This window comes from Acinonyx jubatus, chromosome A1 (genome assembly GCF_027475565.1).
Source record: "Acinonyx jubatus isolate Ajub_Pintada_27869175 chromosome A1, VMU_Ajub_asm_v1.0, whole genome shotgun sequence".
In the NCBI taxonomy this organism is placed as follows: Eukaryota; Metazoa; Chordata; class Mammalia; order Carnivora; family Felidae; genus Acinonyx; species Acinonyx jubatus.
In genome coordinates, this window is record NC_069380.1 from 11,842,848 (window position 1) to 11,861,510 (window position 18,663).

Below are 18,663 nucleotides of genomic sequence, written 5' to 3' on the forward strand. Positions count from 1 at the left end.
TTCACATCTTCCTTATCTCAGCCTGCCCCCACTTTGAGGGGACAGAACACAATGTATCATCTATCCCTGGCATGTATTGTTCTGAGCTCTACATACTTCCCTTTCCTTCCTCAAATGATGGTCTTGCATAAATGTTTTCCAGGAAACTGAAAGTTTTCTGGGTTCTGGGGGGGGACTGCTAAACCTTTTAAAGTCAGTAATTATGGAACTTGTCTGTATTCATTTATTCAGTGAACTATATATTAAACACCTGCTATATGTCAGATGATATTCTAGGTTCTAGTGACACAATGAGTAAATCATAGTTCCAGACCTCAAGGATCTTAACTGTGGAGGGAGATGCTAAAAGGTATATTTCTTATAATGTAGTAAATGAGATAGAAATAAGCACCAGGAACGGGGCGCCTGGGTGGGTCAGTTTGTTAAGTATCCGACTTCAACTCAGCTCATGATCTCATGGTTTACCAGGTGGAGCCCCACTTCAGGCTCTGTGCTGACAGCTCAGAGCCTGGAGCCTGCTTCCTAGTCTGTGTCTTCCTCTCTGTCTCTGCCCCTTCCCTTCCCTGCTCCTACTCTCTCTTTCTCTCAAAAATAAATAAAAAACATTAAAAAAAAAAAAAAAGAAAGAAAGAAGCACCAGGATCTGTGGGATTATAGAGGTTCAAGGGAAAGGCTTCTTAGAGAAGATGAAACATGCCTGTGGGTTAATGGATAGCCAAGAGTTAAGTAAACAGGTCAAGAGGGGTGCAGGAGCATTTCAGGTAGAGGGATCAGTTTGGTGTGTACAGTTTGGTGTTATGAGAACAGAATGCTCCAGAGAGAGGGGAGCAAAAGTCAAACTGTTATAGCTGGGAACTGAGGAACCAGAGGAAATGGAGGCAGAGAGGGAATAGCTTATTTTAATGACCATGCTGCTTCTAGAAATATGTAAAACAGGATAATCTCAAATCCTTCTGCAAATATCCAGAAATTCTGGACAAAATACACCAAAGATTCTTCTGAATGACTGAGGAGCTTTGAGAAAACGAGAGGACATTCTCTGGTTCTAGAAACAGAAGGAACTGAAAATCAGACTGGTAAGCTCTTGCTTTATTCCTTGGGTTAGAGAAGAGCACAGAACAGGTGGGCAGTCTGTGTAGTCTAGGAACTTGCATTTTAAGGCCCACATGGCAACAGGCCATGTGACCATAAGCTGATAAAAAAAAGACAGACCTGGAGCTGAACCAACCCTCTCCTTCAATCCACATGCTCAAGAGGCTATCTACCCTCAGTGAAAGGGGACTAGGAAAATTTGTGCTCTGGCACAGAAAGATAACAGATAGCTTGTTTGTCTTTGGTTGGAAAAAAGAGATCCCCCTTCCCTCTTCCTCCAAATTCATAATCGCAGGGCTGTGCTTCATCAGAGTTTTGGGTAGTAAATTGATACTACTCATATGGTCCAGCAGCAGCCAAACCAAACATTTTGCATAAAAATGGTTTCCAGATTGGGATACAGTGAGGACTCTTTGCAGGAATGAATGCAAAATTCTTCTGAAGGGGACATGTTCTCCCACACAGGACATAAAAGTTTGTATAGCAGAGACAACAAAAATCAGGTTAGACCCCTAAGAGCTTTCTTTAGATAATTGAATGACAATATATTAAGGACAATATAAAATAAATGTATTTAAGTGATTAAATACAAAGTGATTAAATACAAGGAAGGGTTTAAAGTCATAACAAGACAATATGTGAAAATATTGGCAGATTTGAAAGACTCACAAAGAACCTTTAGAAAAAAACATCATTGGAAAAATTTAGCGAGTAGTTTAAACAGCAATAGTATTCGACACCACTGAACAGAGAAAGAGTCAAGTGGAAGATACACCTGAAGAGATTTCCAAGGATGCAGCACAGAGATAAAGAGAGAGATATGTAAGCGATGTTAAGAATCATGGAGGATAGAATGAGAACATACAAACTATGTCTATCAAGAGCTGTCACAGGAAAAATAGAGTAAAAGGATAAGCAATATTAGAAGAGCTAATGACTTTGAAGTTCCTTGAACTGACAAAAGATACAGGTTCAAGGAGCACAGTCATTCCTGAAGGAAAAGACATACAATGCCACTTCTGGACAAATGTTTTTTGAAGACTTAGGATTTCAAAGACAAGAAAAGATTCAAAGAAACCAGAGAAAAAGATTTCTTAAAAAGGAATAAAGTTGGAATTTTCATAGACTTCACAACAATATAAACCAAAAGATAATGGAATGATATTTTCAAAATCTGAGTGTCAGCCTAGAATTCTCTTTCTAATTAAATTCTCCTTTAAGAGTGAGGATGAAATAGAGACATTTTTAAGTTCAAAAGTTGGAGGACTTACTACTTTTAGGGAATGAAATGCTGAAGAATGTACTTTAAGAAGGCAATGCATTTAAGTTGTATGTAAGTGATGAATCATGAGACTCTACCCCCAAAACCAAGAGCACACTGTATACCATGTATGTTAGCCAACTTGGCAATAAATTATGTTAAAAAATAAAAATTTAAAAAAAAAAAGAGAGAAGGCAATGCAACCCAAAAGAAAACAGTAAAATCATGAAGTAATTGTGAGCACAGAACCTGGTAACATGCAGGTAAATTTAAACGAGTATTGCCGAATGATAGTGACCAATTCAGGTGCTAAAAACAAAAACAAAAAACTACCAATAATGTCAGCATGGAAGATGAGAACAGAGTAATTAGAGTTAAACTGTTTTAAGGTGTTCATATTTTGAAGAGAAAGGAAGAGAGGTTGATTATTTTAAACTTTGTTAGGTCAACTGCATGTATTAAAAGTTTAAGAGTTACTACTGAAAGAATGTGAATAGAATGTTTAAGTTTCAAACTGGTAGAGAGAGAAAAAATAATATAAGGAAAATATAGTTGATCAAATAGAAGGCAGGAAAGAAGAAGAAATAAGCTATGAAAGAGCAGGGTATATAGAACATATAAAATAAGGTGATAGAAATAAATCAAATATATGTGATCTGAACTGTTGTGCGTGAATTAAAAAGGATAGATTATTAGGAGAGTGAGGGGTAAAATCCAGCTATAGCCTAATTCTGTGACACACATCTAAAACATAATTAATTACACAGAGCAAAAATGAAGAGATGGGAAATAGCCGTCAAGCAAATGCAAGAGAAAAGAATATATGGCTATATAAATATTAGATGAAACCAAGTTAAAGGCAAAAACCTCACTGTTAATAACAAATAAGTTACAGCATAATGCTAAAGGAACAGTTCAGTGGGAAGATATATAAATTCTTAAATGGGTACAAAAAATGGTGTGAAAAGATACCATCTACCCCAGCATTTAGTTATATGGCCTCAAAATACAGAAAGCAAAAATGGACAGAATTATAAGGAGAAATCCACAACCATGGTGAAATATATCATAATAAACTTTTCTCGGTAACTTATCAAGTAGACCGCAGATGCAATATTTTAACAACATAATTAGCAAGATTGATATAACACACATATACGGAACTCTGTGTACCCAGCATTTAAGAGCCAATGCGAATTCAGCTTTACCCATTCTGAAGAGAACAAAACCTCAGAGGGCGTGTACAGTGGAGAGAACTTAGAGCAGGAGTGAGGAGGACAAACTCTTTCGCCAGTGTGGCCCCGAACCTCAGGACTGCCATGTGAGAGAAGACTGCTTTATTCTTTAAGCCACCGTATTCTTTGGGGTGTCTATTACAACAGTTTAGCATCCTACCCTAATCAACGGAAGTTCTATCAGATATTCTTTTTTAATTTTAAAATAATTTTAGATTTATAGAGAAGGTAAATAACAGCACCAAGTTTCCACATGCCCTTCGCTCAGGTTCCCCTAATATTAACGGTTTTACATATCTGTAATACAATTATGGAAACTAGGAAATTAACATTGGTACAATACTATACATGAATCTGGAGACCTTATAAGAAATTCTCCCATTTGTCCCCTAATATCCTTTTTCTGCTCCAGATTCAATCCCAGATTGCATTAACTGTCTTCTTTTTTTTCAAATTTTAATTCCAGCATAGTTAACATTCAGTGTTAAATCAGTTTCCGATGTACAGTATAGTGACTCAACACTTTATGTTACTAGGCACTCATCATCTCATCATGATAAGTGTACTCTTAATTCCCCTTCATGTATTTCGCCCATTCAATTCATCCCTTTCACCCACACCCCGACTCAGTTAGCATTATGTTGTGACATATTTGTTATTAACAATGAGGTTTTGGCCTTTAACTTGGCTTCATCTAGTATTTATATGGCCATGTATTCTTTTCTCTTGCATTTGCTTGGCACCTATTTCTCATCTCTTCACTTTTGCGCTGTGTAATTAATTGTGTTTTAGATGTGTGTCACGGAGTTAGGCTTTAGCTGGATTTTACCCCACACTCCCCTAATAATCTTTCTTCCCCACATTTTAGGTATACGGTGTCATACTGTATATACTTTTATTTTGTGAATCCCTTCGTCGGGTTTTAATTTTACTGCTTTTGTGCTTCCTATTTTTCTTACTCCTATTTATGGTCTTTCCTTTCTACTCATACTCCCCTTGACCATTTCTTGTAGGGCTGGCTTTGTGGCCATGGATTCCTTTAACTTTTGTTTGTGTGGGAAACTCTTTATCTCTCCTATTCTGAATGATAGTCCTGCTGGATAAAGTATTGTTGGCTGCAGGTTTTTTTCTTTTAGTCCTTTGAATATATCATGTCACTCCCTTCTAGCCTGCAAAGTTTCTGCTGAAAAACCGGCTGCTAGCCTTATGGGGGTTTCCTGTGTGTGTAACTATTTTCTTTCCTCTTTCTACTTTTAAAATTCTCTTTTTATCACTGCTTTTTGCCATTTTAATTACTATGTGTCTTGGTGTGGACCTCCTGGTGTTGATTTTTTGGGAGACTCTCTGGGCCTCCTGGACCTGAATTTCTGTTTCCTTTCCCAGTTTTGGGAAGTTTTCCACTATTATTTCTTCAAATAATATTTCTGTCTTTTCTATTTCTGGGATCCCTATAATGCAAGTGTTATTATGCTTGATGGTATTACTGAGTTCCCTAAGTTTTTGTTTTTTTGTTTTTTCTCTTCTTTCTCCTGTTCAGCTTGATTGCTTTCTCTACTCTGTCCTCCAGGTCACTGATCTGTTCTTCAGCTTCTTCTGGTCTACTATTGATTTCATCTAGTATATTTTTAATTTCAGTTATTGAGTTCTTCATCTCTGATTGGTTATTTTTTTATGTTTTTTAATCTCTTTGTTGAGGGTCCCACTGAGGTCCCCCAGTCTTTTCTAAAGTCCAGTGAATCTTTATGACCATTAATTTAAATTATCTATCATTACTTTCAATTCTTACCTCCATTTTGTTTAGCTCTCTTGCTGTGATTTTGTCCTAGTCTTTCATTTTGGACACACTACTCTGTCTCCTCATTTTGTCTAACTCTCTATACCTGTTTCTATATGTTAGGAAAGTCAGCTATGTCTCCTACTCCTGAAAGTAGTGGCCTTACGAAGAGGCGTTTCTGTAGTGCCCTGCAATGCAGTGTCTGTCCCCTGTTCACTAGAACCTGGCACTTCAGGGGTGTCTCTTATGTGTGTTGTGTGTGCTCTGCTGTTGTGGCTGAGTCACTTTTGCCTTTGGTCCAATCATCTGTAATGGCTCTCTTTGCCTGTTGTAGGCAAGGTTTGGTCCCTGTGTTGTTAGTGGGCCAGCTGGGGACCACTTTGGGCTTGAGTTGAGTCAGATCGGGCCTTTGCCAGAGATGTGGTAGCACCAAACTGTGGGGCACGTTCCCTGCGTTGTCCCCAGAGAAGCTTTTGTTGGTGGGCAGGGCCTGCAGTCAGACCAGATGTCTGCTCCCAGTCCCCTGCTGGAACTACAGTACTACTGGTGTATGTAGTTACCTTCCGCTCTCCCTGGACAGTCACTGAGGAGTGGTGTTGGCCTCTCTCAGGGCTTCTTATACACTGTCAGGCTTGTAGCATCGTTTTGGATGGGGTCTGGAGGGGGCAGGTGCACAGGAGAATGGGTGGCAGGACACTTGGTACTAGCAAGGTCCTGCAGCTGCCTGGGAAAACTCTTGCCCGAGGTTAGGCAGGTTGGAGGGGGGTGATCTGCAGAAGCGCGTTGGAGGCGGGGCTGTGGTATAAGCAAGTTAGGTGGAGAGTGTTGGCGCTGGTTCCCACATGTCTGTGTGTCTACACTTGGGGGTGAGAGGGGGGTAATGGCACCCACCAGCTCCTTTGATCTTGGAGAAGTCTCCCAGTGATCCCTGCCTCTCCCGCACATGCTCTGAGATTAGTAAACAAATCTCCCTCTCTAATAGACTAGATGTTTTTCAAGCTCCTTCTTCTATGCTGTATCTCAGAAGGGTTGTTCATTGTGCTGTCTGTTTAAGGTTGGGGACCTAGTTAACTCTTACCTTCCACCTCTCCCAGAGCTGAGCCTGCTGGTTTTTAAAGTTCCAGGTGTTAAGTCCTGAAGATTTGTAAGAACTCATGAGGTTAAACCCCTCTGGCTTTCAAAGCCAAATGTTATGGGGATTCATTTTCCCCGTGTGGGTTCTCCATGGCTAGAGTGCCTACTCCTCTCCCCTCTCCACACCCGCCATGTCCCTCCCTCCCATGGATAATCCAGAGGGGCCATTTAGCTCCCAACCATGGCTGTACCCCTCCTGCCCTCCTTGATGTGGCCTCCTCTTTACATTCAGCTGTGGAGAGTCCACTCTGCCGGTTGTTTTCTGGGTTATTTACACTGATGTGGGTGTTATCTAGTTGTATTTGTGGGATGAGATGAGATTAGGGTGCTCCTCCTTTCCCATTTTACTTGGAAGTCTTTTGTATTTTCCTATTTTTGACAATTTCTCAGCCTTCCTTTGTCTTTTATGACCTTGACTCTTTTGAAGAATACTGGCCAATTTTTTAGAGTGCTCTTCAATTTGAAATTTTTACATCTTCCTCATGACTAGATTGAGATTATGATTTTTTGACAAGAATACTACAGAAATGATACTGTATCTTTCTTAATGCATCATATCAGGAGGCACACATTGTTGACAAGTCTTTTTCCTGCTGATGTTGACTTAGTTACTTGTTTAAGGTCACATCTGCCAAATTTCCCACTGCCAGGTCATTCTTTTCCTCTTGTGATGAATAAATATCTTATGGGGAGATACATTAAGACCATGTAAATATACTGTTTCTCATCATACTTTTAGCCAGAAATTTTAGCATCTGTAGATAATTTTTGTTTTTATAGGAGGGGTCTTCTTTTGGGCTGGCATCTACACAGGATGAGCCCACGTTCCTCAGCCAAAGGGTGAAGGAACTAGCTGCTCCTCCTGGTGGGCTGGGCAAGTGGCCAGAGCAGGCAGCACAGACTCTCAGACTGCAGGACCTGACATGAGTAAGAGGCCATGGTCTGGGTGGCCAAAACACGAGGGGAAGTATGGCCAGTGAGGAGTTATAAGCTGCTTGAGGACCAAGTTTGTCCCCTTCATCATGGTTGTAACCCAGGCTTAACACAATGGCTGGACATGGTAATGCTTGTTATGGGCTGAATTGTATCCTCCCTTCAAATTCAAATGTTGAAGCCTTAATCTCAAGAATGGGGCCTGGCGTTTTGCACATCTGACAAGCTCCCAAGAGAAGCAGCAGGTCCAAGGACCACCCTGGGTAGCAAAACTTTGGAATGCCTTAGAGTCCTAGAGTGCTGAGGCTTGCTTTTGAATTGAAAGATCTTTAGTAATTTCAGAGGAAGATAGGGAAACTTATTCGAGTTCAATTCAGCAACTACTTTGAGCACTTTGTAGATGCAAAGCTTGTGGAGTAGCCCCAGGAGGGCCAGTGACAGCTCCTCAAGGAAGAAGGGAGACCATGCAAGACAGTCTGCCCTGACTGCCAGGCCCCCTATAGTCTGAGGAAAGCCAGTTTTATTCCACTGCAGGTATAAAAGATGAGGCTTGCCCATCAGTCATGTAGGGCCGCTAGGGAGACAACTTTTTCATCAAAGCTTAAGAAAAATAAGATTAGTTTTTGAAAAGAGTGGGAGGCAGCTGAGAGTTATTTGTTGATGTCAGTGGCCTTGGAAATTCTAAATGAGATTCTCTTTCATTTTGCTGCCCTTGGGTCGGGCTCCTTCTGTGGAGGCATCGTCTTCTTCCTGCGACCTGCCTGTGAAGGCACCTGACTCAGGCTCTCTAGCGGTGGTCAAAGTCAAGTGTGCCTCCCCAGGCCCCAACCCCGTGTCATTTTAATATACTTTTCCCTCCACCCAACAATCAAGCCTCCTTCAGGAGCTGCGGTAAGGAACAATTTCTGTGCTCACAAAAATCAGTAACCTAGTTTTCACATGGCTCTTTGTCCAAAGCTCTAGGAAAACACTTTGCGATGGAAATTTGGCTGCAAGTCATTGCTGAGAATTACAAAATGGTGGGACTATTATTATTATTTATTAATCAACCTATAAATAGCCTCAAAAAAAAAATCCAGGTGACTCAGCCTGAGAGGAATGAAACTGAGCTCCGTTTGCCTTCTTTAGTGAAACCTACCCCCAGACCAGGAGGCTGGAATGGTGTGGGCCAAACCTGGGAGAGGGTCTGTTGGACATCCTGTGGGGCAGAGGGCCTTGTGGGAGGTGGTGGGGAAGCTAGGATTTCTGTAGGGAATTATTTACAGAGGGTGTTGGGCCCACTGAGTTTTTCTTTGCTTCTTTTGATAGAAAGAACCCACACCCATGACTTTTTACCTTTCTCCTGTTTTCCCCATGGCAGGATGTCATTTTCACAGGAGTAGAGCAAGTAGAAGGGTGGTTTCTCATCTCACTCATGCCGGAAGCCCCCACAGGGGTCCTAGCACTGGAAATCCGAATGTTTGCCATCCTCCTCTGCCCCATGGCTCTTTTAAAAAGCAGTTCCGAAACAGTCGGCTGGTCCTGGGCGTGTGCCAGGCTGCTCTCCCTTGGAAGCTGAGGGCCTCTAGGAGGGCCCCGCTGGCACCTCAGGGCGTGGAGCAGAGAAGCATTTACTGTTTCTGCTCTATTTTGTTCTCCAGCTTTATTGGGATACAACTGGCATGGAACGTTATGTAAGTTTAAGGCATATAGTATGTTGATTTGATAGGCTTATATATTATTGCAAAATGATTAATTACCACCCTAGCATTAGCTAACACCTCCATCACTTTACATAATTACCACTTCTTTTTTTGTGGTGAGAACATTTAAAATCTATTCTCTTAGCAACTTCAATTATATAATACAGTTTTATTAGCTATAATCCCCATGTTGTATTTTAGATCCCCAGAACTTGTTAATCTTATAACTGAATGTCTGTACCCTTTGACCAACATCTCCCCATTTCCTCCATCCTCCAGCCCCAGTATAACCACCATTATACCCTGTTTCTCTCTGGGTTTGGCTTTTTTAGATTCCACATATAGGTGATATCATATAGTATTTGTCTTTCTCTGTCTGACTTGCTTCACTTAGCACAATGCCTTTTGGTTCACCCAAGTTGTCACAAATGGCAGGGTTTCCTTCTTTCTCATGGCCGAATAATATTTCTCTCTGTATATATTTTGGAATATTAGTCAGCCATAAGAAGGAAGGCAACTCTGCCATTTGTGACAACTTGGATGAACCTGAGGGCGTTGTATATATTATATAGAGAGAGAGAATCTTAAAAAAAAAATTTTTTTTTAATGTTTATTCATCTTTGAGAGACAGAGAGCAAGTGGGGGAGGGGAAGAGAGAGAGGGAGGCACAGAATCCAAAGCAGGCTCCAAGCTGTCAGCACAGAGCCTGATGCGGCACTTGAACTCATGAATTTTGAGATCATTACCTAAGCCAATGTCAGATGCTTAACCGACTGAGCCACCCAGGCACACCGAGCATCTTTTTTATCCACTCATCTGTTGAGGATTAATGGTTGTTTCCATATCTTGGCTGTTGTGAATAGTGCTGCAATGAACATAAATATGCAGATACTTCTTGGAGATCCTGTTTTCATTTCCTTTGGGTATATACCCAAAGTGGGATTGCTGGATCATACGCTAGTTCTGTTTTTAATTTTTTGAAGAACCTTCATATTATGTTTCCTAGTGGCTACACCAGATTGCATTTCCACCACAGTGCACAAGGGTTCCCTTTTCTCCACATGCCCCTCAGCACTTACCAATCTTGCCTTTTTTTTTTTTAACTCTTTCTTTTTGATGGTAGCCGTTCTAATAGGAGTGAGGTGGTATCTCATTGTGGCTTTGATTTGCATTTCTCTGTTGATTAGGAATGTAGAGCATCTTTTCATGTGTTTATTGGCCATCTGTGTGTCTCCTTTGGAAAAATGTTCAGATCCTCTGCCCACTTTTTTTTTTTTTTTTTTTTACATTTATTTATTTTTGAGACAGAGAGAGACAGAGCATGAACAGGGGAGGGTCAGAGAGAGAGGAAGACACAGAATCTGAAACAGGCTCCAGGCTCTGAGCTATCAGCACAGATCCCGACGCGGGGCTTGAACTCACAAACCATGAGATCATGACCTGAGCCGAAGTCGGATGCTTAACCGACTGAGCCACCCAGGTGCCCCCCTCTGCCCACTTTTTAATTGGATTATTTTTTGGTGTTAAGTTGTAGGAGTTCTTTATATATTTTGGATATTACCCCCTATCAGATATATCATTTGCAAAATCTTCTCCCATTCAGTAGGTAGCCTGTTTGTTTTGCTGATAGTTTCTCTCACTGTGCAAAAGTTTTTTAGTTTGATGTAGCCCCAATTTAATTTGCAATGCACACATGCTTTTAACTCTAGTTTTTGAAAAAATTATAGACGTTTTTTCTTTCTACAATACACCAAACCATTCATGACAAAGTAAATTGATAATGGTGAAGGCAGACTAACTGTAAGCTATAATTATAAATCAAGAATGGTAGGGGTGCCTGGGTGGCGCAGCCAGTGGGGCATCTGACTGTTGATTTCGGCTCAGGTCATGATCCAGGGTCATGGAATCAGCCCTGCGTTGGGCTCTGCACTGAGCATGGAGCCTGCTTAGGATTCTCTCTTTCTCTACTCCCTCTCTCACTCTCTCTCTCTGTCTGTCTCCCTCTGCCCCTCTCCCCCACTCACATGCTTTCTCTCTCTCTAAAAAAAAAATTAAACTAAAAAAGGAATAGTAGCAACTCTAACCAACTGAAGACAACCCTCACCATACACTAATAGTAGAGAATTCTTTTAGAAAAATTTGGAAATTACAAATATTTCCCATGCACTTTTGTTGCCACACACTGTGTGGCTGCCAGACTTCTTAGGAGACTATTGAATGAATGGCCCCAGTAAATTCTGATCACATGTTAATTTTGGTTTATGAATTCCATTTTTCAGTTTCTATCCATAACTCATTTAATAGATGACTACTGAGTAGCCCTAATTACTACTGAGCCACCTAATTTTGTGGTTGAGTGATAGTCTGAGGGACAGCCTACGAAGTATGGAGGATAGGGTTTTCATGTTTGGAACCCATTAAGACTCACCAGGTGGTTTATAAGGGGATGCGCTGGAAAAAAAAAATATATTGCTCTGGGGAAAGAAATGGGATGGAGTCGAGAGAGGTCATATCAGAGCATCCAGGAGGCACGTGTAGTTTGGAAACAAAGGTGTGTTTTATTTCATTGCTTTGCTTTGCTTTTAGTCATGATATTTAATTTCTTTTGAATTTAAAATAATATATTAAAGTAGGGTATGAGATTGTGTATCCGAATGGGAAATGTATTAGAAAGCTGTCAGATCACTGAGCATGTAAAATTGGTGTAAGTAGAGTAGCAAATTCTTCCCCAAATTTATTTATTGATAGAGTCTGGTTAAATGGCAATGGATGCCTTTATGCAAGTCTCTTGCCTCAGATCCATTGCCGGAGACTACCAAGCCCCCTACCTCTCCTTGCCCTCCAGTGACCCCTCGAGCCTCTATTCTACCACTCTTCTTGTTACCCTCTCCCCTCTGGCCATACTGGCATTCTGATTGCTCCTCAATCAACAAGACATGCTCCTGCCATAGGGCCTTTACACTGGCTGCTCTCTCAGCCTGCAATGTTCTTCCCTCAGATACCATCATTGCTCACGCCCTGACTTAAGCTCTAGTCCTTTTACCAAACTCATTTTCACAAGGAGGTCTATCACGACCATTCTCTTTGCTCTGCAAACTTCCCTGTACTCCTTTCCTCTAACTCCTGAATGCCCTTATCCTGTTCTGTTCTTTTTGCTTTTTCTTTTTAATAGCACTTATTTCCTTCTGACACATTGTGTAACTTATGTAATTATTGGTTTGTGATATTTATTAAGTCATGAATCTATTGAGTGAGATTTGGAAACCCAGGTCTCTAATATTTGGAAGGTCTATTTTGTCACTGTTTTACAATCTGAGGAAGACAATTTTGAACTGTTGTAGACTTTTCTGATTGGGCATGAGTAACATGCCCTCATTATTTTTTGAACTACTTACAAAACATAACTTTTAAAGACTTCTCCATTAGCATTGTTTATGGTCAGTTCTAATCCAGTTGGCTTTTAAGCTTGCACACTTGCTTACTCTTATCACTTATCCTTGTCTGTAGAGGACGCTGTTTACCACCCCCTTCAGGGTTGAGACCCCCCCATTCCCCTAGCTTCTGGGAGTGTCACCTGCTGATGGCTCTCTGGGACTTGCCTTCAATGTAAAGGGAGCATCTCACCCAAAGTTATACCTCTCTCTGAACATCCCACATCCACTGACTGGTTGGGGTGGGGTACGAAGGCCTAACCTCCTTGACTCAGTTCTGAAAGGCCAGAGCTGAGGCTTTCATCACAACTGCATCAAGTGCCTAATCTGACTTTCCTTTCAGTTGTTCTTCCAACATTCTCCACTAAACTTCCTGCACGAAAATCCTCATCTCAGAGTCATTTCATAAGCAACTCAACCCAAGACAATTAGAACTAGAAGTGAGACTTTAGAGCTGGATTACCTACAGGGTGGCTGGCAGTGAGGGGCCCATCACTGGTGTTAAAGCGTTTGGAGAGTTCCTGGCAGGTTGTCAGGGGAGAATTGTTGAAACTTTCACTTGCAAATTGGGATAGGATACTGGAATGTTGATAGAAGGGAATGCACTGGTGGGAGCAGCATCGTGGGCATTTGAGAGGTCCTGGGGAAGTAGTGACTATAAAGCCAATGAAATTGGGTAACTTTTATTAGGTGCTATCAATTAAAGAAAGACAATCAAAGGCTGAGGGAAGCTAATCACTGGTTTAATGTGTTGTGGCAAAGCTAGACAGCTTTCTTACAGCAGATAGAGATACTCTTATCTTCCAGTTGCAGGAGATAAGAAAAAGCTATATATCAGGCCCAGGCATTAATTATAAGGGTTTTGGAACTTTATATAAAGTTGAATTTGGAATCTGGCAATTCTGGCACATCAGGGTCAAGGTCCAGGTTAGGAATGAGTGAGACCCTCAAACTTGGAAGAGGACATCTGGGTTGATGCACTTCAGATTCTTCAACCCCTAGATATCTCTGAACCTACTGGTCCTACAGAAGTACTCCACTCCTCTCTGTTAAAGACTATCATCCCCCCCCCCCCCAGCTTTTACTTAAAGAAAATGAAAAGGCCTCTGTCTTACGATACAACATGTACCTCCCTCGGAATCTATTCCTACCCCTCTACCAGGCCAAATACTCAGTTGCATCCTAATCTGGCTGCACAACTATTGGTTCTGTTTAGGGAGGAAAGGTACTGATGGATGGAGCTGTAGGTCTTAGCTAACATGCACTGGCAGGAGCCAAGGGATTCTATCTGAGGGTAATGGATCAAGGGTGTCAGAGCAAAACTTGGGAATGAAGAATTTATTGATGGGCATGATAAAGTTGGAACAGTATGCAAGGGTAGAAAGCCTACCAGCCCACTGTAGTCCACAGGAATGCATAGAGGACACCCAAAGAGGTAAGGAACACACTGGTGACAGCTGCCAGCCAGGCTGATGGGTGATTCTGTTAGAAACCTGGGATCTTTGATAGCAATGGGGATTATAAAATCCTGAATAATAGACTCCAGGTGGCGCAATGTTCTTTATGAGCAAAAGAGTGAAATCTCTGCCTTGGGGTTATCGTGTGTAGAGAGCCATGAAATGAGTAATGGAACATGGTGTCCTGGAGCAAGATAGGTGGGCTTCCAACAAGAGTATTGTTCCGTTGAAGCAAGTAAAAGAAATCAAGTGTAGGTTATCAGGAGGCTGAAGTCACCTGCCTTAATAAAAAGTCATAATTCTTTGCCCCATTTCCTCATCCGAACCAGTTTTCAGGATGATGACCCATTCACAAAGGAGAGGCAGATCCTCAGGAGGAAGAGTCCTGCAACACTACAGTAAATGTATATGGTAATGAGTTTCCCAGTCCTTCTCCAAAGGAACCTCTGGCCATTTACTTGGGTAATTATACACCGGGATAAGGGGAATAACTGGGCATTTCAAGGACTGTTGGATGTAGGGTCCCAGTAATTGTAATCCAGTAATCTAGCAACTGAAGCATCATCATGGCCACCTTGTTAGAGCAGAGACATATGGAGGCCAAATAGTAAATGGAGTCTTGGCCAGGATTTATTTCACAGTAGTTCCACTAGGCCCAAGGACCTACCTTGTGGTCATTTTTCTGATTCTTGAATACATATTTGAACTGGACATACTTGGTAGTCGGAACAATTCCCACATCTGAGTTTAGGAGCATGTGGAAACCTCTGAATCTGCATCCTTGCCTCAAAGGTAGTAAAACAAAAATCATATTGTATCCTGGGGAACATGGTACAGATCTGTGCCATTCTTAAAGATTTATGGGATGCATGGGTTGTTGTGCTTTTCACATGCACATTTAGTTTGCTAGTTTGCCTCCTATAGAACCACATGGATCCTAGGAGTGGATTCGTATCAATTCAGTGATGGAGAAGATCTAATTGCAGCTGCCCTGCTGGTATCATTACTAGAGTAGATTAATATGGCCTCTGGCTCATGGCATATGGCCATTCGCCTGGCAAATGTGTTGTTTTCTATTCCTATTAGGAAAGAGTGCTAGAAGCAGTCTGAGTTCATGTGGGACAAACAACAGTATACATTTAGTATTTCTCTAGCTTTTATGTTAACTCATGGCCTCTGCCTTATTATAGTCAAAGAGGCCCCAGACCATCTGGAAATTCTGTAAAACATTATTTTATTCTACTAGACTGATGACATTATGTTAATTGAACTGATGACCAAGAAGTGGCAAGTATGTTGGAGCCCTTGTTAGGACACATGCCCTCCAGATGGTGAGAGATAAACCCAATCGGAGGGCCACCTTGCCAATGTAGCTTTAAAGGCTGTGTGGCCTGAGGCCTGTTGGGATCTCTTTCCAAAATAAAGAACACATTATCTCTGTTTGTTCCCTCTCCTAGTAAAAATGTAGCACAGTGTTGGATTGGCCTTTTGGGTTTTTGGAGATAGCACATTCCATACTTGGACATAATGCTTGGGCCCATTTGCTGAAGGACATGGAAAGTTTTCAGCTTTGAGTGGGGTCCGGAGCAGAAAGGACTCTACAGCAGGTCCAAGTGGAGCTATAGGCTTGGCAGACCTTGCCCAATTTTGATAGTAAGTGAATGAAGGCAGCTGCCATTACCTGAGAAGGCTTGGTGATCAGGGATTCAGACAGGTTCTGGTTCACTCCATCAGGTAAGTCATGAGAAGAGCAGACATACTAGTATCCAGTGAGGGAAATGTAGCATGATTGGTAGAAGAAGGAGAAGATGAATATCATTTGGAGCCCGAGATCAGTTGCAGCAGCCGGGGCAATAGTTTGTGCTATTACATTCAGACTCCTAAAGGAGATATTCCTGGAAGGGGTAAACTGACTACACAAATCAAATGTACCCAAGCAGTGCAAGGATTGGACAAAAGTGGATGCTGTAGCGTGTGTCCCAGAACTTCCTTCAGGACTGAAGAAGGGGTCATCTTATAGCTGCTAGGCATGATGGCTGATAGCTAAGCCCCTCCTTGGGAAAAGCACGCATTTAATGACTGGTCCAAGTGCTGGGTCAAAGGCTAGGCCACCTGGCCTTAATTTGAGATATCTATGAAAGGTTATTCCAGCTTCAGAGCCCTCCACAGCATCAGATGGGGTCTCTTGCAACTGAATTACTGTCTAACTTCTTCCCCTACCCAAGTCTGCATCCTCATTCCCAATGGGTATTGTCTCCAAAATAACTCCCTGATATGCTTTTTATACACACGTATATTTCTCAGGTTCCATTTTCTACGTAATATAACTCACAACACTAGGAGATCCAATCTGTCATTATATTGGGTGTTAGATTTGAGGCATTTGGAGATCTGGTGATAAATGGAGTCCTGGTCCAAGTCCATGTCTAGCTGGTCTAGAGTTCACTGCCTAACTGGTCATTTCTCTGGTTCCTGAGTCTTCTAAATGGTCATATTAGCAAACAGAGCCTTCAAATTTCTCTCTTGTCTGTGGTTCTCTGACCCATAGGAAAGGCCAAGTGTAGAAGTCTGAGATTGCCACACCTTCCCAATTTCCCCATCTGCAGCCCAGATAATGACTCAGAAGCAAAATCTCATCCTGCTGACTTGGCAGAAATTAGTGCCATCCTTAGAGATGTATAGGGATGGTTGTCCAGATCATCTCTTTGTTTAATTCATCTCTCTCTGACAATGGACTGCAGTAAATGTAATCAAGTGGTATCTCCAATCATAGTTGTTGTGTGTATGTTGTATCTTTACTTGAAAAAACCAGCGCAGCTTCTGGCACTTAGTATGTAGCTACTGGTATGGGAAATGCATGTTTTTCAATTCATAGCAAGAGGAGATGCTGAAGCAGTTTGCATTTACTTGGAATAGATAACAATGTACATTCATGGTCATGCCGCAGACCTGTATCTTACATTCTTTATTATAATACGGTCCAAAGATGCCTTGATTATCTAAACATTCTTCAGAGCATCAGATCTGTCCACTATTTTGCCAATATTATGTTGATTTAGATCTGGAAGAGTAGATGGCAAATACTTTGGGTGTTCTGTTAGGACACATGTGCATCATAAGGTGGGAAATAAACCTCAAAAAATTCCAGGACCCTGGAATACTGGTAAAATTTGTGAGCTCCAGTTGTCTGGAAACATATATGATGCTTTATAGTGTTGCTATGGTAGACCAGAATGTTCTACAGTGTTTCTGGCAAGCTCTGACAGGAGAGTTGAAGAACAGAATCCTTGGCTTCTAAAGTGAGACCATGCCATCTGCAGCGGAGAGCTATTCACTATTTGAAAAGTAGCTCTTGGTATGCTACTGGGCCTTGGTAGGGCCTGAACATTTAACATGGGAAAGGACAGCAAGTGATTGGAGATTTCCATCATGTCCTGGGTATTTTTGGACTTGCCAAATGAGGCTTGATTCAATTCATCATACCATGGGAATATTACATGTGGGATCTGAGTACATCTGGAAAACACAAATAAGTTTTCAGAATGAATGGTCCAGTTTCTTGTGCACCTATCTCTCTTGCACCAATGCCTCCCCTATGGATTTAGTGATGCTTCCCTATAACCAGATGATCAACAGAGAAAAATCTTGGGTCTTGTTCATAAGTGGGTCAGCTCGATATGTGGTTACTTTTGATATGCTGCTGTATTACAGCTCCACTCACAGATGCCTCTGAAAGACAGTGGCAGGGGAATGGGGAAATCTTCCCAGTGAGCAGAGCTTAGAACATCACACCTGGCATTCAACTTTATAAGGGGGGGGGGGGTGCAGTAGTTTGAGGTAAGTATATACTTGGATCAATGAGCAGTGGTGAATGATTTAGCTTTTTGGTTAGGGCTTAGGATAAGAACGATTGAAAGCTCAGAGACAAGGAGGTCTAGAGAAGTGTGGATACTTCTAAGGGAGTGTGAGGATCTTTGTGTTCACCTCAATGACCAATTCAAGAAGCATCCTCCATACAGGAAGCCCAGAACAACTGAGTGCATAGGATGATTCATCCAGTGGAAATAAACCAGCATCTCTCCTTGGTCACTTCCATTCTTGCATTATGGTGCTGTGAACATAGTATTCATGGGGGTGAAAACTGAGTTTGTGCATAGGTCCAAGAGCATGGACATCATCACAAGGCTGATCCCCCTACTGTCACTGCTGAAGGACAGAGCTGTCAGCAGCTGAGGCTGATATGGAATCACCTATAAGGAGACCAACCAGCCAACAACTGCAGGTTCATTGCATTAGAACTCTTCCATCCTGGAAGGAATACTGAGTCATCCCTACTGGAATTATTACATATTCCAGGTATGTCTTTTCCTTTCTTGCCTTTAGTGCTACTGCCAGAACCACTGGTTCTCAGACTTTCTGATTTATTCTATCACTTCGGACCAGTGAAGGAAAGTGAAAATGGGCACATGGCCTTGAGATCCACTGGTTCTATTGTGCTTCACACCATTCAGTAGTGACTGGCCTAACAGAACACTGGGAGGGTCTCTTAAATGTGCAGATCAGTTGCTAGCTTGGAGTTGGCACCAGAGAGGTTGATACACTGTCCTTCAAGATAGAATAAAAACATTAAGCTAATGACTGTGATATTTTTCTCATACTTAGAC

At 41.7% G+C, this 18,663-nt stretch overlaps 1 long non-coding RNA gene across 6 annotated transcripts in view; it reads left to right on the forward strand.

Moving 5' to 3' along the window:
• The first annotated feature begins 772 nt into the window (after positions 1–772).
• Positions 773–18,663, forward strand: part of LOC113600914 (uncharacterized) — a 41,601-nt gene continuing 23,710 nt past the window's right edge. For 4 of the 6 annotated variants that reach the window (XR_003422022.2, XR_003422023.2, XR_008294930.1 and 1 more), the window contains exon 1: positions 773–1,076. This is a non-coding gene — a long non-coding RNA (uncharacterized LOC113600914). Of the gene's footprint in view, positions 1,077–14,328; positions 14,462–18,663 lie in introns of all 6 variants that reach the window. The other 2 variants (XR_008294929.1, XR_008294932.1) reach the window with 1 other exon arrangement.